General features: G+C 39.5%; 1 protein-coding gene and 1 long non-coding RNA gene across 3 annotated transcripts in view; one reads left to right on the forward strand and one right to left on the reverse strand.

Annotated features, from left to right (window-relative positions):
• Positions 1 to 22703, forward strand: part of kcnh2b (potassium voltage-gated channel, subfamily H (eag-related), member 2b) — a 347590-nt gene that overhangs the window by 260423 nt on the left and 64464 nt on the right. The gene's annotated exons all lie outside the window — the stretch shown is intronic.
• Positions 14016 to 16840, reverse strand: LOC105356641 (uncharacterized). The gene is made up of 5 exons (XR_002872379.2): positions 16653 to 16840; positions 16086 to 16143; positions 15869 to 15935; positions 14999 to 15094; positions 14016 to 14493 (listed from the first exon to the last, which is right to left on the reverse strand). It is a non-coding gene; the product is annotated as an uncharacterized LOC105356641 (long non-coding RNA).

Below are 22703 nucleotides of genomic sequence, written 5' to 3' on the forward strand. Positions count from 1 at the left end.
GTATAACTGCAAGACTCTGGAGGATACTGCACCTTGATGTTGGTGGAACTCCAGAGACCCCAGTTGATTCAAATATATGTTTTCTGCTTTGTAATATTATTTTAGTATCTGGCAAACTAATTATCACAGTTATCTGAGATCATCTGTCATCCAAAGAGCCCAGAGATACAATAGCATCCATGAGTTTAATTGAAAAACTAAGAATGTTGTCTTTTCGACACTTAAATACAATTTGCATAATAATTTGGAATCCACTATGTATCCGGGTAGTTATCATTGTTTTTTTTTGGAGTTATTGAGTTTGGATGACTCATCACTTCTTAGATTCAGTTTTAGATTTGAATCCTTTATTATGTTTGACTGTTTTGACTCAAATATCTGTTAGGGATCATTTACTTACTTAGAGCCAGAGCTTGTAACCCTTGTGCTATCTTAGGCACTTTAACATTGGGAGTTGGGTCATCTGGACCCCACAAGACAGTGCGCTGAACCTTTTTTCTTCAATGATTTGTGTCCGGCTGCTAAGAAACACAGACATGCTAGGAGCAGTGCGGCCTGGCTTGTAACCTTGTGTTAGCAGTAGATGAGAGGGCTTTGTGACGGTTGTGCACTCCTGATATGATTGTGCCGACCAAGCCGGAAAGCCCTTGCAGAAAAGATCCCCTCAAGAAACACTGGGGTAAAATCATGACAAGATGCTAAAATTAAAGGCATAAGATGTATATAAAAACATTAAATCGAGAATAAGATGCATACAATGAAATAAATACATAAAATAGCATATACTAAAACTAAAAGAATAAATTAGCAGTTAAAATCAACTGAAAGCCAAATTATAAAGGTGGGTCTTGAGCCTCTTCTTTACCCTTGTGCTATCCTAGGCACTTTGACATTGGAAGTTGGGTCATCTAGACCCACTAGACTGTGCGCTTATCCTTTTTTTCAATGATTTGTGATCTTCACTGGTGTCCATGGATTACATGAAATCCTCTTCCCTTTTATCCACCTTTGTCATGGTAGGGAGAACACGTCAATGTAAACGTGGGGTCATAGGATAGCACAAGGGTTAAATCCATAGAATCGCATAGAATTTACCATTTTCTGGTCTTCCTGTTCCATCCTCCATTCTGAACACATTCAGAATGCCGAGCCTATTTTTAATATGAAATGCTTAATATTTCATGGCTTCTTGGTGGAAATGCAGCGGCTGTATGTTCCCATAAAGTGGCGGAAAAAAAAACATTTCAATCAGCAGGAGAAAAGATTTCCTGCATGAGTCTGTCCGCCTTGTTAAGTGACTTCATGATTCAGAGTGGTGCTGGATTCAGTCCAAATGTTTATCCTCCAGGTGGGACAACCCACATTCCTGCAAATGGGTGGCTCATTTAAGGGAATCAAAGAAGGGAAACCAGAGTATTTTGCACTCAAGGGCCACCTTGCACATCACCTCACCTCTAACATGAAGACATCCTTGTGATGGGGGTCGCTGTTCTTGTGAATCAGCTCAGTGTGGTGTCGAAAGGGGGAAGTAAAGGTTTCCATGACTTGCTTACCAAAGGTTTAATATATAACTTTAATACAAATGTGGTAACGCTTTCTTTTACAGTAAAGTATTTACAGTGTACTTAAGTGGTATTTACATGATACTTATTGTGTAACTACTGGGTACTTTAGGGGTATTTACATGGTAATTTCTATGGAATTTACTGGGTACTTACAGGGTGTTTACATGGTACTTTTTATGGGACTTACTGGGTACTTACATGGTACTTGCTGTGTATTTATGTGGTACTATTTGGTTCATACTTATGTGGTATGTACTGGATATTTATAATATACTTACTGGGTATTTACATGTTGTGCAAAGATGTGTTTTGTGGCACATGTAAAAACAAGGTAAGTACAAATAAAGTACCTTGAATTTAAGTCTACACTTGTATGTTTCATGGTATTTACCATGAATTTACCACAGAAACTACCCCTTAAGTACAATGAAACTGGACTGTAAAAGAAAGTCAGCCCTGTTTCCACTCAACTACATGGTACTTTCAGTAGTTGCTGGGTATGTTTACGTATTACCTTCCCGTAGAGTGTACATACACACTTGGTCTTCTGACCTCAACAAATGAGACAATGCTAACTTTTCGGTCAGGGTGAAATAACTGCATTGTAAAAACATATTCTGACCTGATTACTTCTTGTAACATGTGGCAAATTTAAAGAGAAACAAGACAGCAGTGAAAACCACAATCTTTAATATGATACACTTCTGCATCATACAAAGTGTCATCACAATAAAATTTGTTTTAAGTTCTCAACAAAACAGTAAAAAGGAGCATTCGAAAGAGCAGATTTTCTTCACATTATTTATCTTTTCTTCCATATTTTATATGAATTGTAGATTTCAGAAAAAGTAAACCTCCCTCCAGGAAGGAGGAGATGGTATGCTCAATTAGTATTTAAACCACCTGTAATTTTAGTGGCGAGCGTCTCTTTGGTTTGTGAATGTGTTGGTGCCAAGTCAGAGGAAAATACCTATGGAAGAATAAAGATCTTTACTAATTTAACCTAACCTGTAAGAACTTCCTACACTCCCACTGCTCAAAGGCCAGCCGCCGGTGACACATAGCTCATGAGTTGTCACCCAACATGAAAACAGGATATGGCCCCAGATCCTCACCTTTTCCAGCCAAAGTAATTTCTGCAATAACTGCAGTCAAAGCTATTGTATTTTTGTATATATTACACTGGCGACATGTGAGGGTCGTGCTTTTATTCCGTCAAAATTCCTTCAGCAGAGTGTGGTATCAGTGCAGGACTTCTTCAGGGTTTGTTACTACAAGAAAAATCACCATAAAAAGCATAACGACTTTGAAGTACAAAGTATGTTATAGTTATTTAATCATTTCTGTAATGAATTTGATAAATCTCTGGTAATCCTTCATTGCTTTGACTGCAATGCTTGAAATCAATCAATTATCCTCATTTGTAATCAGAGTAGCCAGTTTAGCTCATGCTGGTTTGCGGCGCCTCCCGTCCGTGAGACCAGGATTCGAATCCGGGCTGCTCCCTATTTCCCTTCTCTGCTTCTGTGCTGGTCCCAAGCCCAGTTAAATTGAGAGGATTGCGTCAGGAAGGGCATCCAGCGTAAAACATTGCCAAGTTAACCATGTGACTCACCCTCAAGAGAGAGGTTGTTGCGCTGTGGCGACCCCTGATGGGAAAAAGCCAAAAGAGAAAGAAGATCCTCATTTGTAAACAGGTTTCACCAGGTTTATGAAGACATTTTTAGACAAGCATCGAGCAGCGTTTTCGCCGCACGTCAAAACAGAGGTGAAGGATGCGAATTGCGTTTTCTGTGAATGCAGCATAAGGAGAAATACTTGAAGAGTACATGAATAACCAGACTGCTTTATTGATTAAAGAGAAATTGATCAAACTTAAACATCATGAAATGATAATCTATTTGTTTATCAATAATGGGAAAAGATGTTATGATGAATCACGAGAAGGTACAGATGTATCCCAAACACAGTTTGTTTACAGCTGCATGAAGAGTTAAAAGTCAACCTATGTCATGCTAGAAAAAGAAAATACTGTTTAACAAGACAGTCCCATCACCCAGTGCTCAGACCCTGACGTGTCTTCAACATGAATCCAGCCAGAATCCCAAGTGATATTCTCAGTTTGTGGGCTGGCAGGTAATACAAGCAGAGGTGAGGATGACATCTTATCAAAAAAGCATTTAGATTCCATTCACATTCAACAACCACAGCCCGTCAAGGTAGCACAAACCATGTGAAGGATTGATGGGGCACCGAATCCAGTTCCTGCTCTGCAAGAACAATAAATCCTGCAGTAATGGAGAAGAGTCAGGTACAGCATGTTCAAAAGACAAAGAAAAGGAAGCAGAAACATCAACTGGAAGAAAAACACATGTATTGTTTAAACATTCCAACAGCTGCTGAAGCAGAACAGCAGGACTATGAAATAATGTCTCAAACTGCGAGTCTCTTTCCAGCAGCAAACTAAACAACCACAGACACTTCTATAACACAATAACATTACAAGAACACAAATGGAATCAGTGCAGCGCTGATGAAGTATCATCGTGTCATTTCCAGCTGTGTGACTGTGCTCTACTCCTGAAACACACTAAAGGTTCACATGCAGCACAGCAACCAGTTTACATTTTTCAGGTTATCCCTGAACCCTCTGCTCCAGAAGCATCAATTTGATTTTCCCTGCTGGTTTTATTTTAGGTCCTCCAAGGATTATGGCGCTGAATTTCAGTCTCACAACACTAAATAAATCCTTCGTCCTCTGGTTAATTCTTTAAGGTTTAACTAAGCAACTCTGTTTTTAAGGCTTTTCTTGTGTGAGCAGTTCTCTGTGAAAACACACTGTCAAATGACAAAGTTTGCTCCTTTAGACTGAAACATATGGTTTTAAAATGATTTATAAGCCTTAGTGGTAGGGTCCGTCATCGTACGACAAACAATCAATAAATCATAAAACCCAGTTTTGAGATCTGTTGTAAAAAATAAGGGATTTTTATATATAATTATGGTCAAAATCCTCTTGAATATTTTCAAATTTATTTGGAAATAATCATCTAAAATATAATTTGGTGTTGTGGGGCACTACCGACTTGCCTGATGGGGCTGCGGTGGCCGTTCTAATTGCAGCGGCTGGGGTCCTGCTCTATATTCTTATAGCTGTAGAGTGCGGCTGTAGAGTGATGACCCCTGTGTTTGAGCCCCTTGGAATAAATATACTTGAAGAGTATGATACCACACACAGCAGTACCAAGCCAGACAGTTTTTTAAAGCTGCAGTTCTTAAGTCTTTGTCCAGTTTTGTCACAAGGGTCTTTATGGGGGTAACTGGGTGGATGGACAGAGGGATTGGGCACAGGGGGGGTGCTAATTTTGTCTGAATATCCTGTCATTTTTATTTTGTGTGTGTGCGTCTTTTTTTAAACACTGCATTTTTTGAAGTATTCTTTTTGCTTATATTTAAAGCGCTATGTGCTTCATAATGAACGAGAAGCGCTTAACAAATAAATACATTTTAAAGTTTAAAGTTAGACAACCACCAACAAACTGACTCATTTAATGTCCCACTTTGACTTTCAATTTGTTGTTGAAAGTGTTCAAAGTGGTCCTTGAATGATGCTTTGACCACTTTTTAGCCAAAATGGGAAAAAATTGTGCAGCTTTCTAGGACGTAGTTTCTGAGTGACAGGATTCCTTAGAAATTTGCCTCTGAGATGTGGGTGGGACTGTTGTTCGAGAAGTAAGCCTGCCTTACTTCCCATCAACCATCTGTTTACACTTTCTACCACTGACTTACAGCCCCTCACAACCCCAACCTAACATTAGCGGTGCCACAAAAATGGCCGATTTCAGACTTTATCCAGTCGTACAGCTTAAAGCCAGATTCCAGCTCAGACAAGGAAAACAAAGACGTACATGGATCTATATGTCTGCAAGGGACAATGGAGTGAGAGCAGAGCAGAGAGCTTATGGCCAGCCCAGAGTATTTTGGCGCAAATACAATGTTTTTCAAGTATAATTTTTTTCATCTGCTCCCCAATGATTTGAATAGAGAAATACTCAAAAATGCAATTTGACCCTTATTCTCTGAATATATGTCCTCCATCATCAGAAGAATATATTAAAACCACCACAAACACTGTTTTTTATCCAGTGGGTTTTTAAAAAAAAAGGCATATGAGGTAAAGAGAGCTCCAGTGACAGGCTGGCTTTAGCTTCTCACTTCCTACAATGAATCCACTTGCTGTGCTGTGATTTTGCAGCCAGAGAGGGGAGCTGCTGGCCCCTGTATAGACGTGTTCCCAGCCAAGCTCGCAATCACATCCAACAATCTCATACCACGTTTCACTTGGACACTAAAGCCATTCATCAATGCCACCATTGATTTGTTTCCCTGCACATACAAACATCTAACCCCCAACTGTGGCTGTGTGACGTTAGTGATTACAAAACCACTTTCTACCTGATTACAAAAAAAATATTGAAACTATTTTCCTTCTGTGACGGTTTTTTGATAAGCAGCTAAACTTTGAGAGGTGTATGTCAGGGGTCAATTGGCTATGTGTGTCATCCCATGTTTGCTGTTCTACTCTACCCACTTCAATCGCCTCTTCCTCTTCACCTCCTCTCCTCACCGTAGGCCGGTACTCTCTTTCCTCCACTCCAGGTTTAAATTTAGATGGGAGTTTCTGTTCACTGTATCCAGGCAACCTCTTCCCCATATGTAAAGCGCCGGCCGTGCTCAAGTCCCCCTCCAGCAGTCTCCCTCACCTGATGTTTCCTCCTCATCTTACACAATTCACCCCGCCCCCACCTCCATCACAGCTTTGCTTCTTTCTGTTGTTGTCGGGAGAGATTGTGTACTGTGGGACTGTAGTCGAGGATGTGCCGCGTGGTGTGTGTGTGTTTGTGCCTGGATGTGTATGTGGAGCCCTGGCCCAGAAAACCGAGAGCATTATTTACCCCCGGAGTTAAAAGCTGTACTGACAGAGGGGGCAAGAGGAGGAAGAGGAAGCTCTGCAGAAACCACAGAAATCTCAACAACGATTTTTAGATAAGACAGCATTCGGTTAGACAAAAAAATCTGAGGGGTTTCATTCAGGTCAGTTTCAGCCATGCACAATTATAGCAAACATGGAGGACATTAGTCTGCAGGAAGCTATTCACAAAATCAGGCCTACTGGTGAACACAGGAGAAGACAAGTCTCGTGTTTCTTAAGTATACTTTAGTGTGTGATATGATCACCAACTGATGTCAAGGTGTATCATCATATTTGAGAGGAGGAATACTTTAAGATCTTATCCGATGTAAATTGGTGTTTTAACATATTCTTGTAGCCTTTTCTGATGATGGAGGACATGTGTAAATAAAATTAAGATTAAAATTGTATTTCTGAGTATTTCTTTATTATACACACATTTCTGAGGCGCTTATCTCATTAGCATGATCCGAAACCTTCCTTAAAAACCCATTGTATATAACTTGGTCAATGTTTTCTGCCATGTAGTTTATCATCATTCCACTAGGGGCAGTATAAGAGCTTTTCCTGCTCATTTCAAAATGGCTGCCGCAGTGAAATCTAGATAGCACTTTTTGTAGACAAGATTTGGAAGTTTTTAAAGAACTTTATGGAGAGAATAACTTATCCGTTGAGATTCATTTCTTTAAATAACCACTTGCTGAATTGATAGAATGTAAAATTTGTTTAGAATTAATTCTTCATACTGTGTTAAAAATGTGTGGATCAAATGTGAGACACTCATGTCAATGTTTTAAATTAATGTTGTTTTGAGAAAAAACGTACAATGGTTTTCATCAAACCAGTAGCGGTTTTAGACAAATGACGGTAGGAGTCCAGCCCTAAAAATGATGGACAAAAGAGCAAAGAAAACTAAATGATTTGATTTGTTATTTCTTATCAATAATATTTCCAGCCTTTGTTTTTTTTCCTGCAGCATATTCATGTTTGTATAATTTTGACAGAATATATTATTGGAGAGCAAAATATTATACATTTTTTAAGGTTTAACTTTAGTTATTCTAGATTAATATTCCTGTTTTTATTCATATTTATGTCTGAAAGATTATGTCTTAAAGGTTAGTGTGTTCAAAAAATGCTTATCTTGTTCGGTCCGTAACCTAAAGCGTGTTTAGGATTAAGGGCCCATGTGCGATTTTGACACCCCTGTATTTTGAGTATATAAAAGGCATGCATGTTTTTGTGTGAAATGGGCAGATTGGGAATCCGTTCATTCTTTGATGTAGTGGAGTTTACAGAGTAAACATACTTCATGAGCTATTGCTGCAACCAATATCAGGAGTTTCTTTTTCTTTTGAAAAAAAAGTTCTGTTATCAGGCTGTAAGTGCACAAGCTTCTCTGTCAACTGTTCGTTGTTGCAGAAATCCACATGTAGCTTTACTAGCAATACCACATGCAGTGAAGTATTATACTCACATCAGATTATCACTTGTCACTGGTGCAGTTGCTTTTTGTGTCCTCATATAACCCGTCAGGACCATAACTTACCCAGATTTCACCATAACAAAACCTTCTGGCACAGCCTCTAAGGGCTGCCATCTGGTAAAAGGGCAGCCAGATGAGAGTTTTGCTAAGCAAAGGGCTACCATACTTTAAAAATAGTAAGCAGGCATGCAGCATGATGTCATGCACCTGTGGAAAAACACTGGCTGAAAGATTCAGGAAAGTGAAGGTTAAAAATGACGCTCAGATACTCCAGATGCTATGACATCACAGACGCAGGTCAGATCATAACATTGATGCTGCCTCCATTTATTTCTTTAACCAGCTTCACATCATGCAGTTTTAGCTGTGCCTTTAAACACACTAGTGCAGAGCTGTAAAACTGATTTGAAAAGGGTCACATCCAAGAAATTGACTTTAGGTGAAGTAATGTTCCATACTGATTTCCTATGAGTAGATATGAAGTCAGGTTTTTTTTTTAAAGTGTCCTCAAAAATCATTTCCAAGCACCTTAAATGAACCATGAAAACAAAATAAGTTTAAATTTTTAACCCTTTGACACCCCAGCTTTAGCTCCAACCGTTAACGCAATTAACTGATTCCAGTGGATATTGAAAAGCAGCTAGGCGCTGATATGCAACACTTTACAGTAGTGAAGTGTTTACGCAATCAATGTCAATCAGCTGATTCTGTCGCAGAAAAAAAGGCTTTGTGCCGTTAGGCAACACATTAGTAATATTAAGTGTTGCATATCATAGCAAAGTTGAAATGAAAAGCTTTTTTCTCCGTGTCAGAATCAGGAGATTAGGTTGATCGTGTAAATCAGTGTTTTTCAACCTTTTTTGAGCCACGGCACACTTTAACCTTGACAAAAATCCCGCGGCACACCAGCATCCAAAAAAAAAAAAAAACAGAAATTCATGGTCTGTATTGATCGACAGCCCCGCCCGCAATCTCACGTGCATTTTTGTGATAATTGTGGCTGGAAAAGCAGGAAGTTGCGGCTGTTTTTTTCTAAGAGATGAAATGAAAGTTAAATTAGAAAATTTAGAAACTGTTTGTTTGTTCGGGTTTCAAGGCGTTTCGCAAGGACAACTCATTGTGCACTGGCCCTTTAAGCCAATGCATCATGGGAGATGTAGTGTGAAAACTGCCGAAAACTTGCAGAAAGACTCGCGTCAATGAGCTTCATTGTATTGTCCACTTGTTTCACGGTCTGACACCGGACTCTGTGGAAAGCTACACCGCTAAAGAAGAGCTTTAGCTGGTATTTTTGTTAGAACTGAGCGACTTTATCAGCAGAATTAAGAACAACGAAGTGAAGACTTTAAGCACTTCTGATTGGTCAGACTGATGACATGTGATTAAGCCTTCAAGAATGATTGGTGGAGACAGTTAAAGGGACGGGACTTTTCCGCAAACTGTCATAGCTGCAGCTAACTCGCAGTACCGTCATTCTTATCAAAATTTCTTTAATAGAATTAAATAAACACAAAGAAAAAGTAATTTTAAGATCTTTTATATTCCTAACTACTCAGTGTTTTATTAGGGCCTGTTTGGATGAACAAAGAGCTGATATCCTGGAGATGGGAAATGTTTTTAGATCAGTGAATGATTAATGAGGGCAATTTCTCCACGGCACACTTGACCATCTCCCACGGCACACTAGTGTGCCGCGGCACACTGGTTGAAAAACACTGCTGTAAATGGTCAAAGAGTCACGTTAGGTCAAAGTGCACTTGATTTTTAGCCGTCATCGCTGACATCTCCATTGTTAGAGGGTTTAGTGAGATCGTCAAAAGACAATGGTCCTGTTTGTGATTTGGTTCCAACATTACCCAGCTGGCTCTTGTCAAACTAATCCATCCACCATCCCAGCTAAATGTCCAGTTAAAAAACAGTTGACCAAATGCAAGGTTCCAGACTTGATCAGGACCAACAAGCCTTTCCAGTCTAAATACACTCAAAGGCATGTTTTCTCAAAGAAAGATTATTTTGCTATTAAACAATTTCTTTATATGATAATTTTTCTTGAAAGTAATTTGTTTAACAAGTTTCTTTTTACTTTCTTAAGATTCCGTTTTTGCAGTGCAGGAAGTAATAAATTATTTAGAAGTGAAAAGAATTGCGTGTGTGTAAGAGGGCCTGTTTGTTGTGGCTCTGCAAGGACAGGTGCAGCGCCTATAAGTGGTGGTAGCAGCCCATCCAATGCAGAGCCAGTTTAATGCATCACTTCACCAGCTGGGTCCTCATTAGGAAGCTGTTGCTGGCCTCTCCTGCTCTCGGCCTTGCACACACACATGCACCGCTTTACACATCCAGTGTGTGAGCTCGCTCTGCACTCGTAGCTGCTCAACTCCCAGTTCCAGAGACCTTTCAATATTTAGCCATGAACAGAGTGAACGGAACTGCTGATGGTTGTTCACAGCCAAATGGAGTCTAAAGTATTTCCCCGGGCATTTATTGAGCACGTTAGTGGAGAATAACTAGCTTTATGTAATAGGTTATGTTGTTCCAGAAATAAGCTCTCGTCTCCACACGACTGCAGCTCTGCTCTAAAGTTTACATGCGCTGCCAGAATACAGAAATCTATCAGGCCAGACAGAGAAAAGAGGACAAAAACCTAATTTGTAGATAAAAATGGTTGCAATCCAGCAACAGACATGTTTTTACCTGGTACGATCACAGCTTTTTCCATGGTGAAAGCTGTACTTCAGCTTAACCCTTTAACTACCTGCTGAAACAATCGGTAGAGCACATTTAGAAAACATATAATTAAAGATGTAAATCGGGTATTTTTGTCCCCCAAAGCTAAAAGCAGCAGTCCTGAACTTCAAGAACCAGAGTGTTTTCTCAAATCTTCTTTCCTACTGCACTTCTGAGCGAAAATTTACTCCCGCCACATATTTAAAAACTCACCAAATTTTGCATGCAACCAGTATCAGGTGAAAATTACATTTGGGCAAAGTGGACGTACCCCCCCCCCCCCCCACACACACACACACACACACACACCCACACCCACACAACCACACCCACACCACCCCACCCCACACACACAGCAAGCAAAACTTTTTTAAGGAAGCAAGTTAAAGCAAATTCCCCACTAAAACCATTTCCATGGACAAAATGGTTCATCATGGTTCATCATGGTTCATCAGCCCTCCATCACCTCCAGCATGGCCCACTATGCCGTCTGTTGTGGCAGTATAAGGTAGTGGCTGGAGTCTGTATGTGCTGTCAAAGGCAGTGCTGGTTTCCAGGGTCAAATCACTGAACTGAGGGGTAATGCAGTAATACCGGCTGCCTTTTCTGCCCCAGTAAACAGCTCTTTCCGGTGGGAGATACTGTCTAAATTTCCCTCCAAAAGGCTTTTTTTTTGCATGTGAGGTAACATCTGGTTTAATCAAGTTATAATAAAATAGAGATGCAGGGAAAGACGCAGTCTCACTGTTGCTTCTTGTTTAGTTCTTACATTATAAAGACCAAAAACAAGAAGCAAAAATAAGATATTTTTTTCGGAAAGCTCTGTACTGCCCCCTGCCTTTGGTTTGCATGATACAGCTCTATAGGCCCGTACACACCGGGACGAATATTCCCCAGGCGTTATTCACCAGCGTTTTTCGCCACGTTTTTTGTGTTCACACCCAGGCGATTTTCGCTGACGATGAGCCGAGCAAACATGCAATTTCATTCCCTGACATTAGATGGCGCTTAATGTGAAACAGAAATACTCCTGTACACAAGGTGGCGCTGCGCAACTTTACGCTTCTTAAAGTCGCTTTTCACTCAGAAGAAGAGAGCAAGTATTTACGCGCTTGTCAGAATCATACAAAGAAGACATGAATATTTTTGGTTCGGGGATATTTTAGAATGTCCGTCATTATTTCTTCGCGGCTGTGTAGATGCAACTCGACGTCTATCTTCTTCGCTGGTATGTGTGCTCAGCAAGGCAGTTTTGTGTTTGAGCGCCCCCAAGTTGTGTTTAACTGTAACTTCAGAGGCTCCAGACACGTGTGCAAAAGCGCCGTTCTCCTTGGTCGAATAGATTTCGACGCGACGCGTCAAAAAAAAAAAAGAACCCGCTCACTCATACTTTTTTGTCTTAGTTTTTGTTTTTTTAAGTTGTAAAATCTTTTATTTTGAAATGCAGTTTGTGTTACGTATATATAAAAAATGCTTTGTACATATTTTATAATGCTAGATTGTCATATTTAGTCTAAATAGGAAAATCTGGGGTTACTGTTGTGTTTGTGGCCTTTGGTGCTGCACAAATTAGTCATCAGGCGGACTTGGAAGCTCAGTTTGTTTTTATTTCTGTTCCACAGCTTCCACACACACTTGTTCGTCTTGCTGAACAGTTCCTTAAAGCCCACAGGCGCCCCCTTGTGATCGCCAACATAATAACAGTTCTAACACATAACAGTTACAATCATTTCAGAAATGTGCTGTACAATAGGCACTGTGATCAAATGTTAAGTAATCCCCAAAACTAAAGTATATATGTAATTGCGCTGCAGTGGTTAGCACTCTTCCCACATAGTGAGAAGGCCCTGGTTGAAATCTCAGCTGGGTTTTTCCTGTTTGTATGTTCTCTTTGTGCATGTGTGTGTTTTCTCTGGGCTTCCTCCCATAGTCAATCCAAATATATGCTTTAGCAGTTATTAATTGGTGATTTTAAAATTGCCCCCCGGTGGGAATGTGAGTGTGCAACCCTACAACAGACTGGCGACCTGTTCCTAGGTGTACCCTACCTTGGCCCAACGAGAGATGGGTTGGCTCCAGCAGCTCCATGACCCCAAAAAGGGATTCAGTGGGTTCTGAAAATGTATGGAAAGATATAGTGATCAGAATCTAAAAATGTTTATTTAAGAACAGCTCAATGGTTATACAGAAAGCCCTGCCTGTTCCATTTAGTACTACAGCTTCCAGCTTTACACAGAAAGGAACAGCCGAACCTGAACAGGTTCACAGATCAAATTTACAAGTGATTAAAAAAATTAAAATAATGAAAAATAAAGAAAGATTTACCTTCAGTTGATTAAGGGCACAAGTTTAGCTTAGATTGATTGGGGACAATTGATCCTTTGCATAATTGTGCTTTCATTTAGTCTGAGCTGGCCTGCCTTCTTGTTTTGCTTAATTCTGATTTTGGTAAATCTTGTTATGAAGTATTTCATTTTTGGTTAATTTGTTTTTCACTGGATACAATAACTTGAAGAAAAAAAAATCCTTTTTTTGTATTCACTAAGCAGGGATATGAAGCTGGTTTCATAGTTTAAGGCGGACAATTGAAGAAGTTCTTATGTTTATCGATAAGTTTAGTGGACTAGCAGGTAGAAACAGTTTTTCTATTTGTGCTTTTTTGGATCAGTGCTTGTTTCAGTAAATGCTGGCCCCAACTGGGCAGTGGGCACGTGCTGTAACTGCGTAAGCTTTTTTCCTGGTTTGGTCCAAGGGTATGTATTGAAAAGAATCTGGCGATAAGATATGTATCCCGATATCATACACTGTAAACCCGAACGAGTTGACAGAACTTAAAAATTGTTTTGTAACAGATTACACAATAGTTTTTAAGTTATATTATTAAAACTTTTAAGTTAACATTTATTAAAATTTATATGGTCAGTTGGCTTAAATTTGTATTATTTCATATTAAAAATATTAAGATTCCTCAACTTACAAAAGAGTGATTATTTACTCAAAGTTTTTAATTTTTTCCAACTAAAAAAAACACTTTAAACTATATTTTTATATTACTCAACTCATAAAATATGTAAAATTCACTCAAATGTTTTATAAATTCTCTAACTCATTAAATGTGTAGCATTGAAAATATTTAAAATTCTTCAGCTTAAAATGTTTCTACTTGAAATGTATTCTAAACAGAGGTATTGATACTGCCCCACTAAAAGATTTAAAAGCTAACATTGATAAAAACCAACAAACATGAAAGCCACACAATAGCGATTGCTTAATGCACTTTTTTTAATTGCTTTAAAAAAAAAGAAAAAAGCACAAATATCAAGAGGATGAAGAAACAATCAGTGAAATAAAACTGCATTATAAGAGTGCCACACAACATATTGACAAAAAGTGTTGGTTTTGTATTGTACGGCAGAAAAAGCAAATGATCACAACAAAACACATTAGTAGCATAACACTTAAACCAAAAAATAGTCCATTCTGGGAGACTCACTCAACGAAACATTCTCCCGTGTCAATAAATGTCCTTTCAGTGGTTTGCTGTCCTCAAGGCTCATGACAGCGATCTGAATAACTGTGAAGGCAAGTTCAAGTTTTTTGGGGTTCTGTAGGTCCAGAGCATAGATGTCCCCGAACAGTAGAAGAGATTAGTCAGCCAGATCTGTGGGACCACTGACGGCAGCATCAGGAGCGTCACCACGACAACTGAGAGGAGAACCACAGCGGTGTCTGTGAGGTCTGGTATTCTGGAAAATACAAAACAAAAAACACAGATGAGTTCAGACCCTCAAAGATATTCATCACACTAATGTCCAAAACTGACATTCCTGCCACCTGTCAATGTGAATCTTTTCATGCTAACATTCTGTTAGCTTTTAATCAACTGGCTGTGATACTTTAAGGACCAACTCCGAGGATCTGCTGCCAATTAATGTTTTTAAAAAGTTCTTTAGCTTTTGTTCTGAAAAGTGAGGACATTTATAAAACAATTTAAGACTAAAGCTTCATTTTTCTTTATTCATATAATGATGGATCAGGAGCAGAAAAGGTAAACTAAAAGGTTCCCGCTCCCTCCAATCAGCAGTCCCTGATGTTCGCCTTTCATCTTCCGTCTCATTTTTAAAACCATTTAAAAATATCACTCAGTTTGCAAACTACAAACAATTGCCTATTTATTATGTCACTCGATAAAATCTCAATCAATATTAAAGGATTAGAGAAAAACATTGACAGGGAGTCGTGTGCACTTACAGTACAGGTCTTGAAGAAGTTGGAGGCATCTTCATGCAGATAAACAGGAAGTGCAAGGAGGACAAGTGCCCGTCTCATGTTCACGTCACGTTGGTCCTAAAAGAATGAAAAGAAATATCCATTACCATTGAAGCAAATGCAGAGCAAACACTTCCAATATTTATTTAAGGAACTTTAAGAAATAATAAAATGATACCTTTTCTAGATGTCTATTTCTAGTAAGAGGACAATACAGTGTTTATGCCATGATCCACTTCAGGTCAAAGACCCAAAGTCATTTTTAAGGCAAGTTACACCGTGGCTTCTTACAGCTGTTTACAAATGATTTGTTATCCGTTTTTGAATTATGCTCATTAGAAATTCACCTGGAGGTCATAAATCCTAAACAAGCTGGCCAATACCTGTCTGTTTTGGTGGACTTTGGCTCAGAAAAAGGCAGCTTTAAGTTCCACAAACATGTAAAAACTGCACAATTTCCTCTGACTGCATCTTCTCTACATAAATCTATTTTAGATCTTGACAGATGGGTTTTCATGGTTTCAAATGATGGAATGGTGCTAATGCAACATTATTGTATTCCAAAGTGTCTCCACATACATGGCAGTGGAAACACTTTGGAATATTGGCTATGTAGTACTGCAGTATTATATGTAGTACTGCATAGTGCCAAAGTAACAGAACACAACTTGCACCTCCATTCCCTTGTGCCACCTTCAGCCTGCAATCTAAATATGTTTAGTTAAATTGTAAATAATTTCAACTCTATTTCTATTTGGCTAGTTAAAATGTGCATAAATGTTTCCACGCTGCCATATCAATCTAATAATGGTAATAGTTCAGGATGAATATATTAAATAAGTATAAACTCACCCACTTGACGGCTCTTTTCTGGTAAAATGGTGACTTTCTGGTGAACTCTCTCTCTGAAGTTCAGTATCTGAAAAAGTCCAAAAGAGATTTTTTTAATGTTAAAGAAAAATGTTTCAATTATTATATTCTGATCAAAACATTTATTGCACTACACAAACTATTGCATTTTCTGTTTTTTAAATAGCTCTAGACAAATACTGATCAGGAGACAAGTTACCTCGCTGGCCTTGGCGTCTGCCTGGAGGTGAAACGCTGAACACTCTGTAGTTCGGTACCTGAACAAAACAGGAACACGTTGATTAATTTATTTTTACAAAAACCTTTCTTATAATATAGTTCAGTGATTTAAAAAAGCTTAAAGCTGCATTCAAAACCCAATGCTTCCATGTAGCCACCAGGCTTAAAACTTTTGGCGGTAGCTCCTCCCACACAACCGTTAGAGGCTTTGAGTGACATTTTTGGACATGTGTCCAGCAGAAAACTTTAGCCACAAACAAAAGGCCTCCAACGCGAATCTCACACGCAGATCACGTTTAGTGTGATTGCAGCATAACAGATCATTTCTACCTCTGAAAAAACTCATCACTGTCGTAACTTACGGGCAGAAATGCATTTTGGGTTTGGCTCGCCATACGTCTGCTCCGCTATGACGAACTAATGTACATTTGTCACATTAAGCTGTAAAACCATCGTAACACACGTATGTTTAAACAGTAAAGCACATTAACGGTAGTATAAGAGCATTTTTTAAAGCATTTCATTATAAACCGTGAACGATACTTACCAAATTAAATCAGGGCTGAAGACAAGACGGCGCCACTGAGGAAAACATCAGCGATGAGGCGGATGGAAAAAAACGAGGTTGGGGCGTCTTGAAGCGGGGCAAAAGCTCAACGCATTGCAGAAAAATAAAATGCTCGATTTTCAATTTCAAACGTCGCATACTCGCATTCGGCAAATCCAACATGGCCACCTGAGCTAACGTTGAGAAAACGAAAGACCCTCCCACCAGTACGTGATGACGTCATGACGCTACTTCAGGGATCTTAAAATTTTTGAGTGCTAGATACAAATAAGCTTTAAAATATTGAGCACTGTTAAGTTAAATTTGGAAAAATGTTGAGAGAGCTTAATACTTTATAGTTGAATCAACTACAAAATGAAATTTAAGTTGTGTAACCTTAATAGTTATGAGCCAATACAACTGTTAGGGTTTACAGTGTACTGGAACACATTTTCTTTTCTTTTTTTAAGTATGACTTAATTAAAACCCTACCTCAATATCAATGTGTCTTTCATTGTAATAAAATGGGAAAATTCTGTTTATTTAATGATCACAAAGTTAAGCAATGCAACTGTATCACATATATAAGATACGTTTACACCCAAGCAAAATCGTAGTGCTTTTATTTAGGTAACTTAAAATATATAACTGGAACAGAAAAAATTGTCTGATTTCCACAACAAACATATTTTTCTGTATAAGAAAACAAAATAGAATGAAGGTGCCTTAACCAATAATGCACTAAAAGTATGGGGAAATAAAGTGTTGTTTATTTTCAACATTGCTTAATGTAGCTTCTACAGTATGTTAAATGGTTCAGGAGCCTGAACGCTGCTTCAAAAATAAAGGGAACAAGCAAAACACTAATTATTTCCAGAAACAATAAATTGTGATGATGAGGCAACGTGACAAGGTGAAGGAAAGTTCCTTTAATGCGGCTAAGATGCTTTGTTTACATGACCGTCTGCACTGCAGAGCTGCAGCCCCACTTTCACACGCGGAAGTAAACTGGTATTTCAACTGTCATCGCCACGACGTTGGCCTTTTTTCAGAGCGTTGTACACATCACCCTGATCCATCAGATCGTGGAACTAGAATCTATTGATGTGAGGTTCCGCAGAACTTTGGCCTGCTTTGCTGACAGCATTCTGGCTAATGCTCCGTGCATTAGCCGCAGCGCAGCTGCAGTGCTTCACTAGCTCTTATCTGAGCCCGCTCAAAGCACCGCAATCCATTTTATATGATAGAGACAACAACATGGCACAGAGTTTGTGTTTGGTACCCATAATAAGTAAAAACTAAGTAGTGCATGTCTCATAACAAAACAAGCTGCTTCTCGCTCAGTGGGCGGTGCTGCCAATTAGCAGTCGGAGATTTATGTGAAAAGCAGGAGTCAAATGCTGAAGGACGCTCATAAATAATTAAATAAATGTCGTCCTGACAGCATTTTGAATGGATTCAAGTATCACCAAATGAACTATCGCAATATATCTCCAAAACAATTTTTCCAACACCCCTGGCTTGGTCCTCTTCAGGCTTTGGTTCACTCATGTCGTTTGGGTCATGTGTGAATGGAAACCATTGACTGTATATGAGAATTAAACTGAGTGACCCCTCCCCCCTGGCGTTCCAAAATAGAAAGTACCTGCTGGCTCCAAGAAGTTAAAATCCTATAGACTTCCATAGAGAAAAAATACAGCATTCTATTAATCAGAATAACTAGTCTTACTCTAAATCTTTTTTACATGTTCTTGCTAATCATCATTTTTTTCATGATACTTTTTTTTTTTTTCATCTTCTTTACCGTTTATTCCCTTTCGAGGTCACGGGGTTGCCGGAGCCTATCCCGGCCACTTGGGCGTAGGCAAGGGATGCCCTGGACGGGTCGCCAGTCTGTTGCAGGGTAGAATCTCCTCAATCACACACCCATTCGCTCTCACACCTATGGTCAATTTAGAGTTGCCAATTAACCTATGAAGCATGTTTTTGGACGGTGGGAGGAAGCCGGAGATCCCGGAGAAAACCCACGCATGCACAGGGAGAACATGCAAACTCCACACAGAAAGGTCCCCCATTGATGTAGTGTTTTTCATGTCCCCCAGCCGGGACTTGAACCGGGGGCCTTCTTGCTGTGAGGAAAGAGCGCTAACCACTGCGCCACCGGATTCAGGTTCTTTTTCTGTAGTTCAAGTTAATTAAGTTAATTAAGTTATAAACTGACCAATTAGATGCATATAGTCTCACGTCCAACATTCAAAATGTTTGATTGACAGATTTCATGTAGCCAGCAATTAAGTGGTAGCGGTGTGGCCTTCCAACAAGCACACACCTGATTAGAGACAGTAGTTGCCATAGAAACATTGACTCAGACCAACTCGGACAGTCACTGCTTACTGACAATTTCTTGTTCAACCATGGCGACACCTGAATCACCAAACAATGGCGACTGAACTGACTTCATTTGGTTGGAGCCAGAAGTAGGGTATTGCCGGAATCTATTGATACAATTACACTTGCTGCAGTTCTCAAATGCAGTCAATGCTGGAAACCAAATAAAGGTGTACATTTATCAGAATTCACACTTATTCAAAATAAACTTTACTTGACTGTCAAAAGCAATCCAGTCAACATTTAGGGATCATTTTTGAGAACTTAAAAAAGCCTTTTCTGTTGTCCAGCTGGCAGGTCATTCCTTCATAATTTGATATTTTAGTCTGTAAGTCACTTAGAGGATTTTGGAAGTTAAACTAGGATTAGGAAAAAAATGTGTAAAACTAGTGGTGTAATGATTAATCAACTTAATCAATAATTTAATCTATATTCCTATAATTCAACTAGATCAATCTGTCTGAGGCAAGTAGTTAATCAAATCAACCTAAGCATCATAAAATCATTTCAAAACGACATAAATTGATAAATAATATTTGAAAATACTATAACGTAAAATCGACCAAGTAAATCACAGCGGACAGCAAACGTGATGTCAGCTAAAACTGATCAGTCCATCATTCCAGTCCAATGTGTGGAAACACTTTGAATTTAGCAAAGACATGTGACCATACAGTGTGCTAGAATGTTCCCTTTGGATTATTGGGATGTGGAAAAACAACAGTGGTCTGAACTTTAGGAAACTAAAATGTGAATGGATTTGACATTTATTCTTGTTTACTTGTCTGTTTGTACAAATATTTACACTTTATTATCTTGTAAGTAAATACAAGGAATCTGGAAAACTTCACCTGCACTCTTCAGTACCCAGTTATTTATCTCTGAGTCACACTGGTTGAAATTTTGGCTAAAGATATCCTGGATCCATTTTTAGTCAGTGAATCGGATCCTCAACCACAAATTATGATTGTTAAAATGAATTGTTGCACCCCTTTGTAAAACACTTTCAAACTCATAAAAGCACATACTGAATATGAATTCATGCAGCCAAAGATTTCAGGACTATCATGCTGATTGACACATTGTTGGCTCACACAGACAGAAGCAACGATGCAGTAGAAGTTTTGACTCAGCTTCAGGATCATTCTGGATCCATGGTTTCCTCTCTTTTTGGACTGGATTGCATAATACTTTTTTGACGCGCTTGAAGAGGTTGCACAGCAAACCCCTGCATGACTACATGGCATACACATGCTAGGGTTTGTGGTGATGCAAATAACTTCCTTCTCCATACGCAGTCATCTTTTGCCTTCTTTACCACAAATCTTTCTCTTCCTATTATCCTCAGCAGAGAATCTCATCTCTTTTGTCTGGGGTGTACTTTTTTTCATCTCCCTCAGCAAAACACTTGGCAGGGTTTTTTTTCTCTCTCCTGCCGCTCTTTCTTTCACAGCGGCGGCAGCGATACCAGCACCAGCTCAACGCGCCGTGGCTCCATCTCCAACAAACTGAAACCTGCTCTCCTGCTGCCGTCTACCGTCTTCTCGTCCTTTTTGTTGTGTGCTCATGTGCAGGAGGAAGGAGGAAGCGAAATCGACTAGAATGCAAAGGGAGAAGGATTTTAGGAATAAACTCCATGAGATGTCAGAGGAAAAAGTGGTGCTGCACAAAGACAGTAAATGAGGATGAAAGGCAGACGGAATTCTCCAGAGGTTTAGCTGCGTCAGGCGGATCATTTACACCCTATTGAACTGATGTGAAAACATTTGAGGGAGAAGAAGAGAAGGAGCAAGAACGCAAGAATGAGAGGAATGCATCACTTCTGTGGCACATCTGACTGCATCTCCAGGCATGAGATTACCTCCACACCACATTGCACCTTCTGGGTCTGAGCTCTGTATTATTGTATTAATTCATGGTGGGGTCCTTGCCAAGAGGGCTGACAATCTAAGCAGCTCCAGGGGAGACCCCGACCACGACCCCTTTGCGGTGAGCGGCTGCAGAGGACCATGGTCTTGCCTTTGCTGCTCAAGCTCCTCAATGTCTTCCTGCGCCAGTACACCTTCACCGAAGCTCCTGCTGCCCATCTCTGCTGCCCAGCTGCTTTAATGCCGCGCCCACCCAGCCTGTCGCTGTCCTGCCACCGTGAGTGGGGGGCGAAAGAGCACCCACAGCGCCTAACTGAGGGGAGAGAGGTGAGACAGGCAGGGACAAGTCAAATGACAGGGACAGACTTCTATCCCTGAGAAACATTACCCCAGCAAGAATTTGTGTTAATAATAATCTCCATCTTCAGGCATTCGATTGAAATATTGTGTCCAGAGATTTGACCTCTATATTTCTACCATCTGCAGGTTTTTATTTTCAGCTTCTCATCAGAAAATGGTTTAAAATGTTGACCTTTAGAACTCAAACTGCTCTGTTTTCATAACAACAAAAAAGTGATTTATAATATATAGCATTTGAAATGTAGAACCCATAAAAAATACAATCTGCATGTTGTTGAGAAGCTGTGGTGGAATGGGGGCATTTGACAGAGGAATCTTAATTTGCACAAGCGTTGGTATCCCTGCACCCATGCTGTTGTTGCTTTGCCTGGCCTGCAGCGTCTCTGGGCTGAACAGAGTCAGTCTCTATCATGTCATCTTCTTCAGCTGAACATTGAGGGCTGACTGAAACTCAAAGCCTCTGCTCTGAATCTAATGTTTTCCATCAAAACAATCAGGGACATTGAAATACTTCAGATAGGTTGTTCTAGCAAAAAGGAAATGAAGATCATCTTATGTATTTTTTCTAAGTTGAGTTGGTTAGGTTTTTGTTTGTGTGTCATTGGGACTCTGAAGGTAATTTTACCGTTTTCATCAACTTCACTGCACAACTACAACATCATCTGCATTTTTAGTAAGACCTAATCTGATAAAAAATGTGTTTTTAACATATTCTTGTGGCATTTTTCTGACGATGGACATATTTAAAGAAATTTTAGCTTAAAATTGCATTTCTGAGTATTTCTATATTCAAATCGTTGTGAATCAGGAGCAAACAAAAAATGCTGTTGGAAAAAGATGTATGTGACATAATGGGCAGGCCATAAGCTCCCTGCTGCACTCCATTCTGATGCATCCACTTGCAGACAAATAGCTCTGTGTACGTCTTTGTTTTCCTCATCTGAGCTGGAATCGGGATCAAAACTGTACCAATGGATAACTCCAATATTTTTGTACCGCCAGGTTAAGGATTGGAAGAGGCTGTAAGCTAACAGGAGAGAGTGTAAACAGATGGGTGACGGGAAGGGCGGGGGCGGGCTTACTCTGCAACAACAGTCCTGCCCTCAACTCAGAGGTGAAATTCTAACCAACTACTGGAGCTCTGCGGAAACTAAAAAACAATTTAGTGTTTTTTGCACAAAAAACGCCATGATCATAATTATAACACCATTGGGAACTCTTTGAAAATACATTAAAAGATCATCGGAGCGATTTAGGTGAGTTATCGTCTAAATCTGCTTAATTAACCAAAAAACAAAATCCAGAGGGCAGATCAATTGTTTTAATTAGTTGTTTATGCATTGGTGGGGCATAGTTTAGCATAGTGAGCAGGTCTGTTAGGACTGGGTTCAACTAAAATAACAGAATCTAATGGACTTACAGACTTTTAGAAGAA

Source organism: Oryzias latipes, chromosome 20, assembly GCF_053564925.1.
Source record: "Oryzias latipes strain Hd-rR chromosome 20, Olatipes_Hd-rR_3.1".
Lineage (NCBI taxonomy): Eukaryota > Metazoa > Chordata > Actinopteri > Beloniformes > Adrianichthyidae > Oryzias > Oryzias latipes.